Source organism: Staurois parvus, unplaced genomic scaffold (assembly GCF_062004578.1).
Source record: "Staurois parvus isolate SC_StPar_1 unplaced genomic scaffold, SC_StPar_1.0 ptg001830l, whole genome shotgun sequence".
Taxonomy (NCBI): Eukaryota; Metazoa; Chordata; class Amphibia; order Anura; family Ranidae; genus Staurois; species Staurois parvus.
In genome coordinates this window covers 1,601,581-1,624,418 of record NW_028319626.1, presented here as the reverse complement: position 1 = coordinate 1,624,418, position 22,838 = coordinate 1,601,581, and the positions used below count along the sequence as shown (strand labels likewise).

Below are 22,838 nucleotides of genomic sequence, written 5' to 3'. Positions count from 1 at the left end.
TTGTCATTGGCCTGAGGGTGACCTGAGGGCAACCTGGGTCTCAACATGCCCTACCAGGCCAGACGATCTGAGTAGAAATCTATTTGATTGACCTTTCTCTTGGTAAGTCTCTATGGGGAAGCATTTCAGAGATTGTGATTGGTTGTTATAGTGCGACAAATATTGTATAACTGTAAAAAAACAATAAATAGAACATCGCCACCCTGCAGCTAATTTATAGGAGAGATATACTGTATGGTGCGATTTATTGGTACCAAAAGAACTGTGCCACCTAGTGGGGGAGAGAGAGGGAGGAAGGGAAGAAGAAAGGGAAGAAGAAAGGGAAGAAGAAAGGAGAGGAAGGATGGGGAGGAAAGAAGGAAGGAAGGAAGGAAGGAAGGAAAGAAGAGAAAGGAAGGAATGAAGGAAGGAAGGAAAGAAGAGAAAGGAAGGAATGAAGGAAGGAAGGAAAGAAGAGAAAGAAGAGAAAGAAAGAAAGAAGCAAGGGAAAGGAAGGAAGGAAGGAAGGAAGGAAGGAAGGAAGGAAGGAAGGAAAAAAAGAAGCAAGGGAAAGGAAGGAAGGAAGGAAAATAAGACAGGAAGGAAAGAAGCAAGGGAAATGAAGGAAGGAAGGAAGAAAGGAAAGGAAAGGTAGGAAATCCAGAAAGCCATAGATAACAAAATCAAATTCATTTTGGCTACAAGAGCCACAAAGAACATCCACTAATATTCTTTAAAAAGCCATCACAGAAACAAGACCTTTGATATCTCTATAACTTAGTATATTTAACTCCGTGATAGTCCCTTTTTTGGTTAAAAACAAAAAAAGATTAAAAGGGGAACGTGGCTGAAATCACTGCTGAAGTCAGCATACAGCAATGGGATTACTTGACAGGAAATTAGGTGTTATGTTGAAACCTATGAGAACCACCTTAATACTAAAAAGCAACTCTACCCAGAGCACGTACCCCCATTTGGATTGGATTGGGGCACTGCCCAGTTCCCAGTTGGGCCTTCCCGGATTTGGTGGGTAGAACTCCTTTTACCCCAGCAAGAGGTCAACCAGGCTAAGAAGTCTTTACCTTCTTGGTGCCCAACCAGTGGTCCAACAGCCACATGTGACCCTTTGATTGCAGTGCAGCCCTCAGACTCCATGTGGGAGCATTGATTTGGAAAGGGACTACTATGGCAGTGATCTTTAGTAGTCTCTTAAAACATGTTCCAAGACTATTTTTGTATCCTGCAGTGTTTCTCCAGTTTCCAACCACACCTACAGCATGCCCATAGTTTTAAAACCCATCTGTAGCATATCCATAGTCTCCAACCATACCTGTAGTATGCCCATAGTTCTCAAAAACACATCTGTAGCATATGCATAGCCATGGTTTCCAACCACTAATGTTGCATGTCCACAGTCTCCAACCACACCTGTAGCATGTCCACAGTTTCCAACCACACATGCAGCATGACCAAGGTTTCTAACCACATACGTAGCATGTCCAAGGTCTCCAACCACACCTTTAGCATGCCCACAGTTTAAAACACATCTATAGCATATGTAGTCTCTAACCACACCTGTAAAAGTCCACAGTCTCCAACCACACCTACAGCCTGTCCACTTTTTCAACTACAAATGCAGCATGTCTACAGTCTCCAACCACTCCTGTAGTATGTCCACAGTCTTCAGCCACACCTGTATTGTGCCCACAGTGTGGTAGCATATCCACAATCTCTAACCATACCTGTAGCATGCCCATGGTTATAAAACATCTCCTGTGGCATGTCCACAATCTTTAACCACACCTGTAGCATATCCACAGTTTTCAACCACACCTGTAACCAGTCTCTTACCATCTCCTATGGAATGTCCACAGATGGTCATCTACAGAATTACATATACTAAACATTATGCGTGGTCCTTTGGGGATGTCAGGGGCCGCAGTTGAGACCTGCTATACTTCATACATTGACACCCACTGTTGTAACCCATCTTACATGTTCTCCATATATGCCGATGAGGATTGTACTAGAGGGTAATGAAATAATTTAGCATTTCTTTAAACACCTCAGAATTCTGCTTCATTGAAACCCTATTTACTAAACAGCCATTTCTCATTAAAAATAGGTAGACTGGAGGGTAATGGCAATGTGCAACAACCAGAAACCCCTATACATCAATCAGATATCACATTTCATTGGCTATGATGGCTAAGAGACTAGGGCCATTGCTTTGGATAAATGAAGTTCCAATTATATCAAGGGTCTATCTGCATTGAGTTTGTATGTCGTACCTGCATTTGCTTCATTTCATGCTGCTCTGGCTCCACTCACCACTCAAAAACCTACTTCATGACTCCTGGCTTCAAGACTCAAACCAGCCTGTTGGTGGTAGATAGGTTAGAGCAACCGATCCCAACAAGAGTTCTGTGGATACCTAAGGTTCCTCCAGAGGTAGCCAGGTGTTTGTTTAGAAGAGATTCTCAGATGTAAAACTACTGACACAAATGTTTTTTTAGCTAAATGTATAAGGGTCATTCTTCCCTCGGACTACCAATGTAAGGAACATCTTTTCCTCTGACCACCAATGTAAGGAGCATTCTCCCCATTGACCACCAATGTAAGGAGCATTCTTCTCGATGACTACCAATGTAAGGAACATTCTTCCTACAGAACCACCAATGTAAGGAGCTTTATACCCAGTGGTCACCAATGTAAAGAGCACTGACACCAATGTAAGAAGCATTCTTCCAACTAATTACCAATATAAGGAGAATTCTTCGCACTGACCACCAATGTAAGGAGCACTGACCGCCAATGTAAGGAGCATTCTTCTCACAGACCACTAATGTAAGGAGCATTCTTCCCACAGACCACCAATGTAAGGAGCATTCTTCCCACAGACCACCAATGTAAGGGGCATTCTTCCCATTGATCACCAATATAAGGAGCATTCTTCCAACTGATCACCAATGTAAGGAGCATTCTTCCCACTGATCACCAATGAAAGGAGCATTCTTCCCACAGACCACCAATGTAAGGGGCATTCTTCCCATTGATCACCAATATAAGGAGCATTCTTCCAACTGACCACCAATGTAAGGAGCATTCTTCCCACTGATCACCAATGAAAGGAGCATTCTTCCCACAGACCACCAATGTAAGGGGCATTCTTCCCATTGATCACCAATATAAGGAGCATTCTTCTAACTGACCACCAATGTAAGGAGCATTCTTCCCACTGATCACCAATGAAAGGAGCATTCTTCCCACTGATCACCAATGAAAGGAGCATTCTTCCCACTGATCACCAATGAAAGGAGCATTCTTCCCATTGATCACCAATATAAGGAGCACTGACCACCAATGTAAGCAGCATTCTTCCCACTAACTACCAATGTAATGCGCATTCTTCCCCTTGATCACCAATGAAAGGAGCATTCTTCCCATTGATCACCAATATAAGGAGCATTCTTCCCCCTGATCACCAATAAAAGGAACATTCTTACTATTGATCACCAATATAAGGAGCATTCTTCCCATTGATCACCAATATAAGGAGCATTCTTCTCACTGACCACCAATGTAAGGAGCATTCTTCCCATTGATCAGCAATATAAGGAGCACTGATCGCCAATCTAAGGAGCATTCTTCCTACTGACCACCAATGTAAGGAGCATTCTCCCCACTTACCAATGCGCTAATGTACTGTGAGCTATAGATCTAGTCATTATTAGCAGGGATTCTTTGAGGCCTGAAAGTTATTTCAAGGGTTCCTCCATGTCAAAAAAAAAAGTTGAGAAAGTGATTTGACTCTGCTGAGCCAATTTTAAGTTGTCCTTCATTTACCTTTTCAGTTCATGTTCATGTGAAATTTTAAGTTCATTTTTAGCCAGCAACATTTTAAATTTCATGTTTTAGTTTCAAGGTAATTCTTACTGTATTATAATTTTTGGATTAATGTGCCGATCAGCCGACTTCTACAAATTAGTTTGTTTCTGGTAATTTTGTAACTGTCACTATGGATATACAGCAAATGACTCTGTAAATATCAAACTAATCACTTCTTTTTTTTTTCATATATATATATATATATACACAGTATAACCCCATTATTTTGCTTATTAAATTAGAACAAATAAAACATCATGTTGGTCCATTCCCCGCTACCCGCTATAGCAGATCTTTTATTGATTATAGATTGGGCTCAACTGATCAGCTCTCACTACTGTGCCTTAAAGTGCATTTCCACACTGTCTGTTCTAACAAAGGGTTAAAAATGTAGAAATTGCCCTCCTGCATCGAATGTTAATGAGGGATAGTGTGGGGACAAATACACTTAGGGACAGAAATTCTTAGAACTAACCATGACACCTTCACCTTACGCTGGCCATACACGGTTAGCTGGTAGTTTGATTTTTGAACGGATATGCATCCAAAAATTGACATCATGATACACAATAGATACATTTATGATTCAAGAAACTTAGTTTGAAAGCTTTAAAATGGTCATTCTATGACCATACCAATGCTTAGAATTTTTCTGGATGAAATATTTTCCTAGCATGTGCACAATACAAGTACGATTTTTCTTTTACATTGATTGGTCAAAAATCGAACAAAAGTTTTGAAAACTAAGACTTTCAAAAGAAAATCTAACCATGTATGGCCAGCATTAGAAACATCTAAAATAGCCATTATCAATCAGGGTTCCTCCAGAGGTTACCAGGGGTTCCTTGAGCTGAGACTAATGAACCTCTTATCTAATGTTGCCTTCATAAATCCATAAGCCCACATAGCAGTAGCATGACACCAATGATCATTAAAGCGGTTTGTAAAAGTGACATTCTAACTGCCACACTAATGAAGGAGACTTTCTTCCCACTGTCCACCAATGTAAGGAGCATTCTTCCCACTGTCCACCAATGTAATGAGCATTCTTCCCACTGACCACCAATGTAATGAGCATTCTTCTCATTGACCACCAAGGTAAGGAGCATTCTTCCCACTGACCACCAATGTAATGAGCATTCTTCCCACTGATCACCAAGGTAAGGAGCATTCTTCTCACTGACCACCAATGTAAGGAGCATTCTTCTCACTGACCACCAAGGTAAGGAGCATTCTTCCCACTGACCACCAATGTAAGGAACATTCTTCCCACTGACCACCAATGTAAGGAGCATTCTTCTCACTGGCCACCAATGTAAGGAGCATTCTTCTCACTGACCACCAAGGTAAGGGGCATTCTTCCCACTGATCACCAATGTAAGGAGCATTTTTCCCACTGACCACCAAGGTAAGGAGCATTCTTCCCACTGACCACCAATGTAAGGAGCATTCTTCCCACTGACCACCAATGTAAGGAGCATTCTTCCCACTGATCACCAATGTAAGGAGCATTATTCCCGCTGACCACCAATGTAAGGGACATTCTTCCCACTGACCACCAATGTAAGGAGCATTCTTCCCGCTGATCACCAATGTAAGGAGCATTCTTCCCACTGACCACCAATGTAAGGAGCATTCTTCCCACTGATCACCAATGTAAGGAACATTCTTCCCAATGATCACCAATGTAAGGAGCATTCTTCCCACTGACCACCAATGTAAGGAGCATTCTTCCCCCCGATCACCAATGTAAGGAGCATTCGTCCTGCTGATCACCAATGTAAGGAGCATTCTTCCCCCTGATCACATTACATTGGCCACCAATATAAGGGGCATTTTCCTAATGACCCCCAATAGACTCATCTTAGCAGGAGTTCCCTGAGACATGACAATTATTTCAAGGGTTCCTCTGGGGTAATAAGGTTGAGAAAAGCTAATCTAGAAGGTAAGAATTTTTTTTCAAACATTTTTTTTATGCTGTGTGAATGGGAACTCATAGCAAGCCCAAATTAGATTGAAAAAGTGGAAATACCCTTTAAATTTCCATGACGGAACATAAGCTCCCTTGGCTGCTGGGACTGAAAGCTCTCTGCAGATCAGGAAAGCATGATTTTTATACATCCAGATCAGGAAAGCATTACAGGAAAAAAAAAAAAACGCATCTAAAAAAAAAAAAAATTTAAAAACCATCTCTGATTGGCTGCCATGAGTTCCGTCACCTTGTACATTTTTGATCTCAGGAGCTGAGCCTGGGAGAACTGTCATCCTCCAATTCTATACCCTGCAGAAGAATAGGAAGGGTCGTTTATTTTTCTTTGTATCTCTCAGAGAGCGTTCGCCGCAGCGGCCGGCACAGAATCGAAAAAATTGGAGCAAAAAAGAAAGCTTTTCCACTGACCTTTCTCTGCGTCCGTTGTAGCAGGCGGTGACTGCAGAAGTGCTGAATTGATGTAAAAAAGTAGGAAAAAATATCAGGCAGGCTGCTGTGGAGGGGGGGGTGTGGACTGCAAATTGTCATTGATTTGTGTGAAGAGAGCGCTGCTTCCTAGGAGTGGTTTGAAGAATGTACTCCCACCACTCCCTGTAAACCAAAACTATTTGGCATGGAGCCTCGCCAGTCCACCTGTACGAGGAAGCTGGGCTGTGCGGCTGGCACCCTCTACCACCTTTATCAGCGCGCCTCCTCTGCGCCTCGCTCAACTGGTTCTTCCTTTTCATTTCATTTTAACCCTTTTCGTTCCTTGACGCCTAGACGTCCAGACCGAACGTCGGGCAGCACAGGGGCTAAATGGTTAGCACTTCCACCTGGCAGTACTCGGGTTGCTGGTTCAAATCCCGACCACAGCACCACCTGCCTGGAGTTTGCATGTTCTCCCTGTGCCTGCGTGGGTTTCCTCCGGGTACTCCGGTTTCCTCCCACACTCCAAAGACATGCTGGTAGGTTAATTGGCTCCTGTCTAAATTGTCCCTAGTATGTGTATGTATGAATGTGAGTTAGGGACCTTAGATTGTACGCCCCTTGAGGGTTAGGGACTGATGTGAATGTACAATATATATGTAAAGTGCTGCGCAAATTGATGGCGCTATATAAGTACCTGAAATAAATAAATAAAATAACTCGACGATCACTCATTTGCCTACCTAAAAATAACCCGGCTCTACGAAACACAGAAGGATTAAGTCCTCATGCACACTTGACGTTTTTACAGCGGATGTTTTTGGCGTTTGATTTTTTTTTTTCGACAGCCAGTAAACCCCCCCAGCAGGGGCGGACTGACAACTCATGGGGCCCCTGGGCAATAGGGGATCATGGGGCCCCTGTGTCCTTGCCCAAACTCAAAAAAGCCTATGAAAAAGGTACCAGGGGCATCTCATGGGGCCCCCTACTGACACACATAGACTGGAATCAACGTTTTTTGGCTGGAAAAAAATACCTAGGACTAGTGGGCTTCTAGAGGAGTTATTTAGCTGTAAAAATGTTCTAAGTCTACAAAACACAGTAAAACGCTACAAATCGGCATTTTTGGAAGTCTTCTTAACCAAAAAAAAAATTATTTTTTGTGGTAAAAAAAATGCTAAACCCCCCCAGCAAGGGAGGACTGACAACTCATGGGGCCCCCGGGCAATAGGGGATCATGGGGCCCCTGTGTCCTTGCCCAAACTAAAAAAAGCCTATGAAAAAGGTACCGGGGCATCTCATGGGGCTCCCTACTGACACACATAGACTGCAATCAATGTTTTTTGGCTGGAAAAAGCACCCAGAACTAGTGGGTTTCTAGAAGAGTTATTTAGCTGTAAAAATGTTCTAACTCTACAAAACGCAGTAAAACACTGCAAATAGGCGTTTTTGGAAGTCTTCTTAACCAAAAAAAAAACAACATTTTTTTGTGGTAAAAAAAATGCTAAACCCCCCAGCAGGGGCGGACTGACAATTCATGGGGCCCCCTGGCAATAGGGGATCATGGGGCCCCTGTGTCCTTGCCCAAACTCAAAAAAGCCTACCAGGGGCATCTCATGGGGCCCCCTATTGACTTTGGGCCCTCGGATAGTGCCCGAATTTCCAAATGGTCAGTTCGCCCCTGGTCCCCAGCATGTTATCCTATGTGTCCATGCACACATATATTGGAATCAACGTTTTTTGGCTGGAAAAAAATCTCAGGACTAGTGGGTTTCTAGAGGAGTTATTTAGCTGTAAAAATGTTCTAACTCTGCAAAACGCAGTAAAATGCGTTAAAACGCTGCAAACTGGTGTTTTTGGAAGTCTTCTTAACCAAAAAAATAATTATTTTTGTGGTCAAAAAAATGCTAAAAAAACCTCTAGAAAACGCAAATGCGGAACAATGCGGAAAAAGCCGCTAATCGCGGAAAAAAAACACAAAATGCTAATGCAAAAATGCAGAAAAATGTGCATTTTTAACGTAACTTTTCACAGCTAACGGTACCAGTGTTATTAAAATGTCCCGCGTGCTTGGAGCCTTCTAAAAACCGCAAATGCGAAAAAACGCAGCAAAACGCTAATACAAAAACGCTAAAAAATGCTGAAAAACTTGTTTTTAACGTGACTTTACACAGCTAATTTTACCAGTGTTATTAGTCCTCATGCACACGGGACATTTTTACAGCGGTTGTTTTTGGCGGTTTACGTTTTTTTCCTACAGCCAGTAAGCCCACCAGCATGTTATCCTATGTGTCCATACACACATTGACTGGAATCATTGTTTTTTGGCTGGAAAAAAAAAACAGGACTAGTGGGTTTCTAGAGGAGTTTGTTAGCTGTAAAAACGCTGTAATGCGGCAAAACACGGTAAAACACCACATACCGGCGTTTTTGGATGTTTTTTTGACCCCCCCCCAAAAAAAACACTAAAAAACACAAACACAAAAAAATGCGGGAAAACACAGTTAATCACGGCAAAACGCTGCTAAACGCTAATGCAAAAACGCAAAAAAAAAAAGCTGAAAAACTCACGTTTTTAACCACTTCAACTCCGGACACTTTTACCCCCTTCCTGTCCAGGGCAATTTTCAGCTTTCAGCGCTATCACACTTTGAATGACAATTGCGCGGTCATGCAACACTGTACCCATGTACATTTTTTCGGGGTTTTTTTAGACAGATAAAACTTTATTTTGGTGGTATTTATTCACCACTGGGATTTTTATTTTTTGCTATGTAAATGAAAAAGTCCAAACATTTTGAAAAAATAAGTGTTTTTCTTATAACATTTTGCAAATAAATAATCTTTCTTCATAAATCTTGGCCAAAATGTATTCAGTTATCTTTTTAGTAAAAAAAAAAAATCCCAAATTAGTTCATAACCAAAATTTATAATTTTTCAGAATTTTTTTTTACATTTTTCTTTTCATATTATTATTTGTGTTTTTTTTTTAAACATACTGTCACCCTAGCAGTACAGTGTCACCATGGTGACACTGTACTACTTGTGGGGGTGATGAAGATTTTTTTTATTGTTTTTACACTGATTGCTTTTACACCCATAAAGGCTGTAAAAGCAATCATTTCTCCTTCTCTCTGGCCAGGGGCGGACTGACAACTCATGGGGCCCCCTTGTCCTCGCCCACAATCAAATCACACCCAAAAAAGACTATGAAAGGTACCAGGGACATCTCATGGGGACCCCTACTGACCCTGGGCCCTCGGGCAGTGCCCGAGTTCCCCAATGGTCAGTCCGCCCCTGATTCTGGCTACATTCCTGCAGCCATTGAGAAATACTGTGAGAGCTGTGATTGGTCACAGCTTGTCACATGATACAAGAGTGTTGTGAATAGCCCTGTACCATGTGATCTCGTTGATCATTCACAGATTTCACACGTAGTAAGCAATGATGTCAGAAGTGACATCTTGCTTACTACTCTGCATGTGATCACTGATTGGCCAATCAGTGATCACATGATCAAGACCTCGCACAGAGGTCCCGTACGACGATCGGTGTTCTGTTGTTTCTGGAGGACACAGTGGGCACCGGGTCGTGGTGCCGCGCACTCCCAGGGAGCACACACAGGCAATGAATGTAGAGGCCATTTATAAACGTCCACCCGGTCCTGCACTGCTCCCGTCTGGCCGTTTATGTACATGGGCCGGACGGGAAGTGGTTAATGTGACTTTACACAGCTAGCGTTACCAGCATTATCAAAATGTCAAGTGTGCATGAGGACTAAGGCCGGCCATACATGGGTCGAAATTCGACCGATTTTTCATCAGAAAATCGGACCTAAGAATAATCACTCTGTTAGTGGGTCAATGGCACCAGCCGATTTGTGTGGTTCCTCCCCTTTTCAGTGATCGGCATGTTGGACAATTTGTGAAAAACGACCAATTTTCGACTCAATGATGGTTAAATCGTATGATTGTTTTTCCGAAAAGAATATGCCCCTTCAGCCGTGACCTGGAAGGAACAGAAGTTTCACCTGTTATATGGGGTGAACTTTATGACTCGGTCGGCTTATTTTCGAAATCATTGATGGCACCATCGGATTACCGAGCGAACGACGGTTTCGATTTTCGGACGAAAAATAGTTCGGAATTCGAACCATGTATGGCCTGCATAAAGGTACATAATGATCATAGTTAATGAAAGTGTAAAAAAAAAAAATAATAGAAAATTGTATAAAAAGTACTGGTCACATAAAATGTTCATAGAATCACAAAAATGTATGCCTTTTGTTGTTGTTTGTACAATCATGTCATTAGCCGCTTGCTGACTGCACTCTGTACATATACTGTGACCGTGCGGGCCCACAGCGCTGGATCAAGTACATGTACATGATCCAGCACTTCCAGGCTAGGGGGCGCGCGTGTGCGCTGCTCCAGCTCTGCTGTCATTTTGTCTGCCTGGCAGTACTCGGGTCGTTGGTTCAAATCCCAACCATGGCACCACCTGCCTGGAGTTTGCATGTTCTCCCTGTGTCTGCATGGGTTTCCTCCGGGTACTCCAGTTTCCTCCTACACTCCAAAGACATGCTGGGAGCAGCGGCGGACTGACCATTTGGAAACTCGGGGACCAAGGGCCCGGGGTCAGTAGGGGGCCCGATGAGATGCCTCTGGTACCTCTTTCATAAGTTTTTTGGAGTTTGGGCAAGGACACAGGGGCCCCATGATCCCCTATTGCCTGGGGGCCCCATATGTTGTCAGTCCGCCCCTGGCTGGGAGGTTAATTGGCTGCTGTCTAAATTGTCCCTAGTATGTGTATGTATGAATGTAAGTTAGGGATCTTAGATTGTACGCCCCTTGAGGGTTAGGGACTGATGTGAATGTACAATATATATGTAAAGTGCTGTGTAAATTGATGACGCTATATAAGTACCTGAAATAAATAAGTTTGCTACAGCACAAGTTCACCAGGGGGTCCCGGCAAATGATTGATCGGCTGAGTGGACAGCAGAAGAGAGCCCTGTGTTGTTAAACAACACAGGGCTCTCTACAGACAGCGGCGATGTGCTGTTTTTTTTTTCTTCCTGCAAAGCAGGGAGTAAAAACTGGCTCATTGCTTAGCAAAAACAGCACATAATCCTTTTTTTTGTTGTTGTTTGTACAAGCATGTTATTAACCGTTTTCAGACCGCGCACTGTACATATACTGCAATGGTGCTGGCCCACTGCGCTGGATCACGCCCATGAATGTGATCCAGCACTTCCAGGCTAGGGGTCGCACGTGGGCTGTTCTGGCTCTGCTGTCATTCGCTACAGCACAAGCTGATCAGGGGGTCCCAGCCAATGATTAAACAACACAGGACTCTACAGACAGCGGCGATGTGCCTTTTTTTTTCTTCCTGCAAAGCAGGGAGTAAAAACCAGCTCGTTGCTTAACAAAAACAGCACATACTACACATTGTTAGGCACACAGGTAACCCTTTTATTGCCTCTAAATGTTAACCCCTTCCCAGCCAGTGTCCTTAGGAGTGTATATATAACAGTGTATATTATTAGCACTGATCACTGTATTAGGGTTAGTGGCACTTAGTCAGTTCCCACAAAGTGTCAGTTAGTGTCAGATTGCCCACCACACTATCACAGTCCCACGATAAGTCACTAATCACAGACATTGCTAATATAAATATATATATATAATTTATTATATTAAATAATATATTTATTATTTAGCTTATAATATAAGGTATTATATAATATGATATATATAGAAAAAAATTCAATATATATACCATCATTTGTAGATGCTATACCTTTCATGCAAGTCAAATAATATACACTGATTGAATTATTATTTTTTTTTTTTACCAAAGACGTGTGGCAGAATACATTTATGAAGAAATTTGATTTTTCAAAATGTTTTTATTGGATATGTTTTATAGCAGAAAGTAAAAAATGTTTTTTTTTTAATTTTTGTTTTTCTTAATTTATTTAATAAAAAAAAAAAAAGCCAGCGGTGATCATATACCACCAAAAGAAATCTCCATTTGTGTAAAAACAATGATATAAATGTTGTTTGGGGACAGCATTGCATGACCGCGCTATTGCCAGTTACAGTAGTGTAGTGCCAAATAGCAAAAAATGGCCCGGTCATGAAGGGAGTAAAACCTTCTAGAGTTTAAGTGGTTAAAGCCGCATTCATGAATGCGCAAAAGTGCGTTTTTTGTGTGCCTTTTTGCTCTACAAGCACAGGGAAGCCCATTCATTTCACTGGGCTACCCTGTGAGCAACATATGTGCCAAAAACAACTCATGTAGCAGAAAAATGCTCGACAAACACGTCAAAATGTGCCGCTAAAAGAAAAAAAAGCTCAGCACTCTTTTGAGTTTTAGCTACGCGTTTTGACGTTTGTTGAGCATTTTTCTGCACAGAAAAATGCATGTCTGCTTGATGTGTTTTAGGTGGCATTAACCATGAAAGGCACTGCAAGCATAATGCATGGTTTTCACATGTTTTGTAAACTCACGATTTTGCGCACAAGGCACTCAGGTGTGAATGGGGCCTTAACAATACAATAGAATTTTTTTTTTAACTTCACGCCATATAGATGCATAATATATATAAATGTGTGTGATTTTGAGCACCACTGCCCCCCTGCCGCCCTGTAGCAGTATTTCTGCTGGGAACAAGAGCAACTCAGCCACCAAATGGTAGGCCACGTCACATGACAGAGCGGGGTCAGCGCATTCTGAAGCGCACAGTGCGCAGAAGTCACCAACTGTCTGCAGAGTCAATAGACAAATACAGTACCTTCAAACTTCATGAGGCCTTCAGATTAGCACAACAACAGTGTGTAGAGATCTTCATGGAATGGGTTTCCATGGCCGAGCAGCTGCATCCAAGCCTTACATCACCAAGTGCAATGCAAAGTGTTGGATGCCGTGGTGTAAAGCACGCCGCCACTGGACTCTAGAGCAGTGGAGACGTGTTCTCTGGAGTGACAAATCACGACATCAGTGCCTGACCTCACAAATGTGCTTCTGGAAGAATGGTCAAAACTTCCCATAGACACCCTCCTAAACCTTGTGGACGGCCTTCCCAGAAGAGTTGAAGCTGTTATGGCTGCAAAGGGCGGGGCCAACTCAATATTGAACCCTACGGACTAAGACTGGGAGGCCATTAAAGTTTATGTGCGTGGAAAGGCCGGCTGACCAATACTTTTGGCAATATAGTGTATAAATTGTTCACATTTTGTCATGTTACAGCCAAAAATGTAAATTTATTTATTTGGCATTTTATGTGATAGACCAACACAAAGTGGCACATAATTGTGAAGTGGAAGGAAAATGATAAATGGTTTAAAAATGTTTTACAAATAAATATTTGAAAAGTGTGGTATGCATTTGTATTCAGCCCCCTTTACTCTGATACCCCTAACTAAAATCTAGTGGAACCAACTGCATTCAAAAGTCACCTAATTAGTAATTAGAGTCCACCTGTGTGTAATGTAATCTCAGTATAAATACAGATGTTCCGTGAAGCCCTCAGAGGTTTCTTAGAGAACATTAGTGAACAAACAGCATCATGAAGGCCAAGGAACACATCAGACAGGTCAGGGATAAAGTTGTGGAGAAGTTTAAAGCATGATTAGGTTATAAAAAAAGTTATAAAAAAACTTCCCAAGCTTTGAACATCTCACAGAGCACTGTTCAATCCATCATCCGAAAAGAGTATGGCACAACTGCAAACCTACCAAGACATGGCCGTCCACCTAAACTGACAGCCGGGCAAGGAGAGCATTAATCAGAGAAACAGCCAAGAGCCCCATGGGAACACTGGAGGAGCTGCAGAGATCCACAGCTCAGGTGGGAGAATCTGTCCACAGGACAACTATTAGTCATACACTCCACAAATCTGACCTTTATGGAAGAGTGGTAAGAAGAAAGCCATTGTTGGAAGAAAGCCAAAAGAAATCCCATTTGCAGTTTGTGAGAAGCCATGTGGGGGACACAGCAAACATGTGGAAGAAGGTGCTCTGTTCATATGAGAACAAAATTGAACTTTTTGGCCTAAAAGCAAAATGATATGTGTGGTGGAAAACTAACACTGCACATCACCCTGAACACACTATCCCCACCGTGAAACATGGTGGTGGCAGCATCATGTTGTGGGGATGCTTTTCTTCAGCAGGGATAGGGAAGCTGGTCAGAGTTGATAAGAAGATGGATGGAGCCAAATACAGGGCGATCTTAGAAGAAAACCTGTTAGAGTCTGCAAAAGACTTGGGACCGGGCCAGAGGTTCCCCTTCCAGCAGGACAATGACCCGAAACATCCAGCCAGAGCTACAATGGATGGTTAAGATCAAAGCATATTCATGTGTTAGAATGGCCCAGTCACAGTCCAGACCTAAATCCAATGGAGAATCTGTGACAAGACTTGAAAATTGCTGTTCCCAGTTGCTCTCCATCCAATCTGACAGAGCTTGAGCTATTCTGCAAAGAAGAATGGGCAGAAATGTCCCTCTCTAGATGTGCAAAGAGACATCCCCCAAAAGACTTGCAGCTGGAATTGCAGCCAAAGGGGGTCCTACAAATTATTGACTCCGGGGGGCTGAATACAAATGCCGCCACACTTTTCACAGATTTATTTGTAAAAGATTTTGAAAACCATTTATCATTTTCCTTCCACTTTGTGTTGGTCTGTCACATAAAATCCCAATAAAATATATTTACGTTTTTGGTTGTAACATGACAAAATGTGGAAAATTTCAGGGGGTATGAATACTTTTTCAAGACAATGTATATACAGTATATATATATATATATATATATTTAAAAAGTAATTAAAACATGGGTGGTGTCAGTATAGCAGTGGACGTGCCAGTAAAGCACTGAACAGTGTCAGTAGGGCAGAGGACGGTGTCAGTAGAGCAGTGAACAGTGTCAGTAGATTTTTATATATTTTTTTTTTACAATTTTCTTATATTACAATATTATTTTTTTTCATTTTTTTTTAGGAGCCCTGTTGAGAGTTTTGGTGAAATACCAGGCATTTAAACAAACCCTGATGTCTCACTTTTGAGACAGCGTAAGGGACTGAGGATAGAAATCCCCCAGTCCCGTTCTCTTCAGCCTCAGCTGCACTGGACAGTGAATGAATGGGAGGTGCTCTGTGCTGAGTGGCTTCCTGTTCATTCAGAAAATGAAGCAGAGTAAACACAGTTTACTATGCTTCAGCTATGAATGAACACAGTAAGTGATCAGTACTGAGTGGGGGCCTGGACAGCAGGTGGAATCTGCTTCGCATGGGGTGATTAGGGTGTGCCCAGGCACAACCAGCACACCCCCTGCATACGCCTGTGTGTGAATGAATCCTTGTAAAGCGCTGCATAAACCGACAGTACTACATAAGTACCTGTAATAAATAAAATAATATTCATGCAATTATTCAATTAATAAAAACAATCAATTAATTCTTAAAGGCACCCCCGCGCACCACGTGGTTCAGTGTGATCACAGGGTCAGCGATGTCTTTTGCATGTTTCAAATGCGCAGGGCAGCATGTTTCAGATGCGCAGCCTTGGCTGTCAATCACCGGGTCCCGGCCGGTGATTACTCGCTGGTGCCCGTTGATTGACAGGGATCTCCAACGGGGAGGAGAACTGTATGTAAACAATACAGTTTTCCTCCCTGTCAGCTTGTGCACAGCACAGCCATTCAAAGCAGTGTGATTACAGTGAAGCATACAGACACAGCACAGAGTAAAACAGCACACAGTTAACCCTTTGATCGCCCTACATGTTTACCCCTTCCTGCCCAGAGCCATTAGTACAGTGTCAGTGCTTTTTATTATTGGTGTCACTGGGGATGTCAGTGATTCCAAGTCCGTTCCCCCCCAGTGTCAGAATGCCCACTGCAGTACCACTATAAGTCACTTACTGTGTGTGGTGGCTCTTGATACACTGACTCCAGCCTCAGTCCACTCCTTGTGAAAGTCCCCAACACTTTTAAATAGCCTTTTCCTGACAATCCTCTCCAGGTTGCGGTCATCCCTGCTGCTTGTGCACCTTTTTCTTCCACACTTTTCCCTTCCACATAACTTTCTATTAATGCGCTTTGATACAGCACTTTGGGAACATCCAACTTCTTGCAATTACCTTTTGAGGCTTTCCCTCCTTATGGAGGGTGTCAATGATGGTTTTCTGCACAACTGTCAGGTCAGCCGTCTTTCCCATGATTGTGATTCCTACTGAACCAGACTGAGAGACCATTTAAAGGCTCAGGAACCCTTTGCAGGTGTTATGGCTTAATTATCTGATTAGAGTGGGACACTTTGAGCCGAGAATATTGCACCTTTTCACAATATTCTCATTTTCTGAGATTGTGGATTTGGGGTTTTCATGAGCTGTAAGCCATAATCATCACAATGATGACAAATCATGGCTTGAACTATCTTGCTTTGCATGTAATGAGTCTATCTCATATATTAGTTTCACCTTTTAAGTTGCTGCACTGAAATAAATGAACTTTTGCACCATATTCAAATTTTTTGAGTTTCACCTGTATATTCCACCATTTGTAAACACTATAACTTACTATAACCAATTTACACCTATTGGGTTTTTTTTAGCAGAGACATGTAACAGAATACATTTTGGCCTAAATTTATGCCGAAATTTATTTTTTTTACATTTTTTACTGGACATGTTCAATAGCAAAATGGTCAAAAATATTGTTGTTTTTTTTCACAGTTGTCTGTTTTTTTTCTTATAGCATCAAAAATAAAAAATGCACAGGTGTTCAAATACCACCGAAAGAAAGCTCAATTCATGGGAAAAAAAGGACGCAAATTTCATTTGGGTGCAGCGTTGCATGACCGCGCATTTGTCAGTTAAAATAACGCAGAGCCGTAATGCAAAAAAATGGCCGGGTCAGAAGGGGGGAAATCCTCAGGAGGGCAAGTGATTAAATGATAAAATATAACTACCTGTCTTTTAATAGAGAGCTCATTTCAAAAACAGTCTTCCCAGGAGATTTTATCTGCATTTTTTACAATTTTATGCCAGTTATTTACATGTACAAGCTGCCCTTGTGTAGACATCCAAAAGCCCTGAGCCCACTGGGTGCCGCCATCTTGGATGTGATGTCAGCAGCCAGGGCCATGGATAAGGGGGTACCACCGATCCTCCTGTATCCTGTATGGTGAGCATAGGGTCAAATACTGGAACCGATCCCCTGTACGGCTCTCTCAAAGCAGCTGAAATCTGGCTTCTTCTCATCTCCATCCCACCAACTTTCAGCTACTGCAGAGAAAGCCATACAGGGGATCGGTTCCAGTTATTGCACCCCCACCGCACCAATCACCCTCCTTGTTCACCATATGTTCCCCCCTGCTGCCCAGGCCCCCTGTGTGCCCCCCTACCCTCTCAGCTTCCCTCCTTTCCTTCCCACCAGTAGCTGCAAGCTCACGATAGGATCCTTCAGAATGCAGAGTGGGGGAAGGGTCAGGTAAATATGTCACGTATTGGACTCTGTGGTTTCTAACAGCAGCCCTGTCAGCAGCTGTCACTGTATAGGATTCCATTTCCCTCCTCCCTCAGCAACTCCTTAAAACATAGGAAGACACGGTGAGGAGTGTAGGAGCTGGGCCAGCACAGGCAATAATTATACACTCCCAGAAAAGAAGAGTACTTGATATTCAAGCAGGAGGGGGCTGTGCTGGGGAACTGACTCTTCCCGGAGTAGTCAAATTTTCTAACAAGTTCCAAGGCGCATTGCAAGTGAATAAAATAATTTCCGAAAAAGAAAAACATTGCAAGAAAGCATTTAAGCTGCTAAATTATTCTGTGATTCTACCTGAAATTTTAGGGTCTCTTCATACTATCCTTTTGCAATCCCCAGCAAAGCAAAAAACTAAGGGGTCTATTTATAAAAAAAAAATGCTGTTCAAATGTGAAGCAATAGTAATTGCAGAATCTACAATAATGATTTAATTAATTTGAATAAATCTTATTTAAATAATTGAAATAAACTTCATATACTTTATATATATATATATATATATATATTATATATATGTTTTTATATATATATATATATATATATATACACATATATATATGTGTGTGTGTGTATATATATATTTTTATATATATATATATATATTTGATTTTATTTATATATATATTTTTTTTTTTTCCCATTTTTTTAAATAATAATTAATTATGTAATTATTTCCTATGACCCTTATCACCATCTAGTGGCCAAAAAATTGTATTTTCCTGATTTAGGTAGTTCAGGTAAAATACTGCCTCATGGCCATTAAATGGCGATTAAGAGCATAAAAAATACTATCCTTTTGCCATCCCCAGCAAAGCAAAATATTAAGGGGTCTATTTATTTAAAAAAAAAATGCTGTTCAAATATGAAGCTATGGTAATTGCAGAAACATATATATATATATATATATATATATTTTTTTTTAATAATAATTAATTATACAATTACAGTTGCAAGAAAAAGTATGTGAATCCCTTGGGATTACGTGGAGTTTTGCATGAATTGAGCATAAAATGTGCTCTGAATGACATCTAAGTCACAACAATAGAAGAACACAGTCTGCTGAACATAATACTACACAAACATTAGATGTTGCCATGGTTTAATTGCACATAACATGTAAACATTCACAGTGCAGGGAGGAAAAAGTATGTGAGGCCCTAGCTTAATGACTTCTCCCAGAGCTAATTGGAGCCAGGAGTGAGCCAACCTTGACTCCAATCAGTGTGATGATATTGGATGTGTTGCTGACAGCTGTCCTGCCCTTAAAAAACACACACCTGTTTTGGGTTTACTGGTTTCAAGAAGCACTGTCTGATGTGAACCATGCCTCGCAGAAAAGAGCTCTCAGAAGACCTACGATCAAGAATTGTTGACTTGCATGAACCTGGAAAGGGTTACAAAAGTATCTCCAAAAGCCTTGATGTTCATGTGTCCACGGTAAGACAGACTGTCTACAAATGGAGAAAGTTTAGCACTGTTGCTACTCTCCCTAGGCGTGGTCGTCTTGTAAAAATGACTGCAAGAGCACAGCGCAGAATGCTGCATGAGGTAAAGAAGAATCCCAGAGTGTCAAAAAATGTCATTTTCCTGATTGAGATAGTTATGGTAAAATACTGCCTTATGGCCACTAAATGGTGATTACGGTCAAAAGAAATAAACATATTAGACAAAATATGGCGATTTTCATTGCAGCCTTGTTTGTCACACTTCTATTGTGAATTATTTTTTCTACTATAAATAGACTCCTAATAGAGGGAAGGACAATATCGTGGTCACCGGACTGTACAGCAGTACACAGGGAAGCCAAATGTAATACTGGCCATACATTGTACACATTTTGTCTGGTTCCTGATGAACCGGGTGAAATTGGCTCCATGGGCTCAGGCACTTCTTGTTTATATAAAGTGACAACACTCTGTCCTGTCTCCCAATTGTCCACCTGCGTTGTCATCCCATCGTATGGGCATTGGATGGAGACTACAAGTGGCTGCTTCAACACGCATCAGTCAGGTATGGTCCATTGTTGTCACTACCAGGAAACCTTCTCTGGGAAGTGCCATTGCTGCAGTGCATGTGCAAAGAGGCTGCGGGAGATCACAGAGAATGAAAAAAAGTGTTATAAATAATAAAAAAGAATAAAATGCAATTGTTTAAGAGACACAGTGATGATCATTGAATTCACGGTTACATGAAGTTTAATATTTGTAGCTGATCCCATTTTCTGTCGGTGAGGTTTCTGCGATATGTTTTGCGGTGCGAGGTTAAATAAATGATTTGGCGTGATCCAGTAGGCGCGGTGTGTTTGTTTTGTTTTTGGGTGTGTTAGTATAGCTGTGGGCCATGTGGGGAGGGGGGAGGATTATTAGATAGACGGAGCACCACCTGACCGCGGAACGATGTGTACCCAGGGAAATACCCCCCCGGCACTGCCAGACATGTATACAGTCCTGGCACACTGACTCCATGCTGCTGCTTTACGTGGAGGAGATACATGGAGGAGATACATGGAGGAGATACATGGAGGAGATACATAGAGGAGATACATGGAGGAGATACATGGAGGAGATACATGGAGGAGATACATGGAGGAGATACATGGAGGAGATACAAGGAGGGGATACATGGAGGAGATACAAGGAGGGGATACATAGAGGGGATACATGGAGGAGATACAAGGAGGGGATACATAGAGGGGATACATGGAGGGGATACATGGAGGAGATACATGGAGGAGATACAAGGAGGAGATACATAGAGGGGATACATGGAGGAGATACAAGGAGGGGATACATAGAAGGGATACATGGAGGAGATACAAGGAGGAGATACATAGAGGGGATACATGGAGGAGATACATGGAGGAGATACAAGGAGGAGATACATAGAGGGGATACATGGAGGATATACATGGAGGAGATACAAGGAGGGGATACATAGAGGGGATACATGGAGGAGATACATGGAGGAGATACAAGGAGGAGATACATAGAGGGGATACATGGAGGAGATACATGGAGGAGATACAAGGAGGAGATACATAGAGGGGATACATGGAGGATATACATGGAGGAGATACAAGGAGGGGATACATAGAGGGGATACATGGAGGAGATACATGGAGGAGATACAAGGAGGAGATACATAGAGGGGATACATGGAGGAGATACATGGAGGAGATACATGGAGGAGATACAAGGAGGAGATACATAGAGGGGATACATGGAGGAGATACATGGAGGAGATACATGGAGGGGATACATGGAGGGGATACATGGAGGAGATACATGGAGGAGATACATGGAGGATATATATACCGGGATGCCTTTAAAGGGCCAGTACACGTGAATTAGAACCTCTAAGTCCTCATGCACACGGGATGTTTTACAGCGCCTGTTTTTGGTTTTTGACATTTTTCTCTACAGCTAGTATACCCCCCAGCATGTTATCCTATGTGTCCATGAACACATAGACTGGAATCAACATTTTTTGGCTGGAAAAAAACCCAGAACTAGTAGGTTTCTAGAGGAGTTTTTCAGCTGTAAAAACACTCTAATGCTGAAAAATGCGGCAAAACGTGGTAAATTGCGGCAGACCAGCGTTTTTGGACTTTTTTTGGTAAAAAAAACTCTAAAAACTGCAAACGTGAAAAAAACGCGGCAAAACGCTAATACAAAAATGCTAAAAAAACTCACATTTTTAACATGACTTTACACAGCTAACTTTACCAGCGTTATTAGTCCTCACGCACACAGGACGTTTTTACAGCGGCTGTTTTTGGCTTTTTTTTACGTTTTTTTTATACAGCCAGAAAACCCCCCAGCATGTTATCCTATATGTCCATACACACATAGACTGGAATCAGCATTTTTCGTCTGGGATGTTTTTCGGCTGGAAAAAACCCAGGACTAGTGGGTGTCTAGAGGAGTTTTTTAGCTGTAAAAACGCTCTAACGCTGAAAAACGCAGTTTCGGTTTATGAATTTTTCACAATATGAAAAGTCCCGCAGAACGCATTAAATTCATAAACTGAGGTACGCCTGTATAACACACTGCACTAATACTGAATGCAGGATATTAATCGATCACAAGATGGCAGTGTTCTGTGATTCGGTCATCCAGACTCTATTGAAGCAAAGCCTTGCTGAACACTATGATAGCAGCAGGACTTCTGCACTCAGGAGGACAAGGAGTGAACAGACTACATTAACCAGAAGAGCTGACAAAGGGACTGGAGCAGGGGCGGACTGACCATTCGAGCACTCGGGCACTGCCCGAGGGCCCGGGGTCAGTAGGGGGCCCCATGAAATGCCCCTGGTATCTTTTATAGGCTTTTTTGGGTGTGCTTTGAGTGTGGGCAAGGACACAAGGGCCCCATGATCCCCTATTGCCCAGGGGCCCCATGAGTTGTCAGTCCACCCCTGGACTGGAGCGTACACTCACTGGCCACTTTATTAGGTACATCTGTTCAATTGCTTGGTAACACAAATTGCTAATCAGCCAATCACATGGCAGGAACTCAACGCATTTAGGCATCAAGACGTGGTGAAGACGACTTGCTGAAGATCAAATTGAGCATCAGAATGGGAAAGAAAGGGGATTTAAGTGACATTGAACATGGTATGGTTGTTGGTGCCAGATGGGCTGGTCTGAGTATTTCAAAAACTGCTGATCTACTGGGATTTTCCCGCTAACTAACTTACGCAACTAAGGTTTATTAAGAATGGTCCAAAAAAGAGAAAACATCCAGTGAGCGGCAGTTGTGTGGACAAAAATGGCTTGTCAGAAGTCAGAGAAGAATGGCAAAGTGGACATTCAGATGGTCGGGTCAGAATTTGGTGTAAACAACATGAAAGCATGGATCCATCCTGCCTTGTATCAATGGTTCAGGCTGGTGGTGGTGGTGTCATGGTGTGGAGGATCCATCCTGCCTTGTATCAATGGTTCAGGCTGGTGGTGTCATGGTGTGGGGGAGATTTTCTTGGCATGGCCAAGGTGGACCTTATAAAGTGGCCGGTGAGTGTAT

The 22,838-nt window shown here is 42.2% G+C and overlaps 1 protein-coding gene and 1 long non-coding RNA gene across 2 annotated transcripts in view; both read right to left on the bottom strand.

Annotated features, from left to right (window-relative positions):
• The window catches only part of LOC149434123 (uncharacterized), a 67,103-nt gene extending 60,624 nt beyond the window's left edge, over positions 1-6,479 (bottom strand). Inside the window, exon 1 of the long non-coding RNA XR_016308808.1 lies at positions 6,266-6,479. This is a non-coding gene — a long non-coding RNA (uncharacterized LOC149434123). The remainder of the gene's footprint in view (positions 1-6,265) is intronic.
• Positions 1-22,838, bottom strand: part of ZBTB7C (zinc finger and BTB domain containing 7C) — a 299,891-nt gene that overhangs the window by 122,185 nt on the left and 154,868 nt on the right. The window lies entirely within an intron of this gene.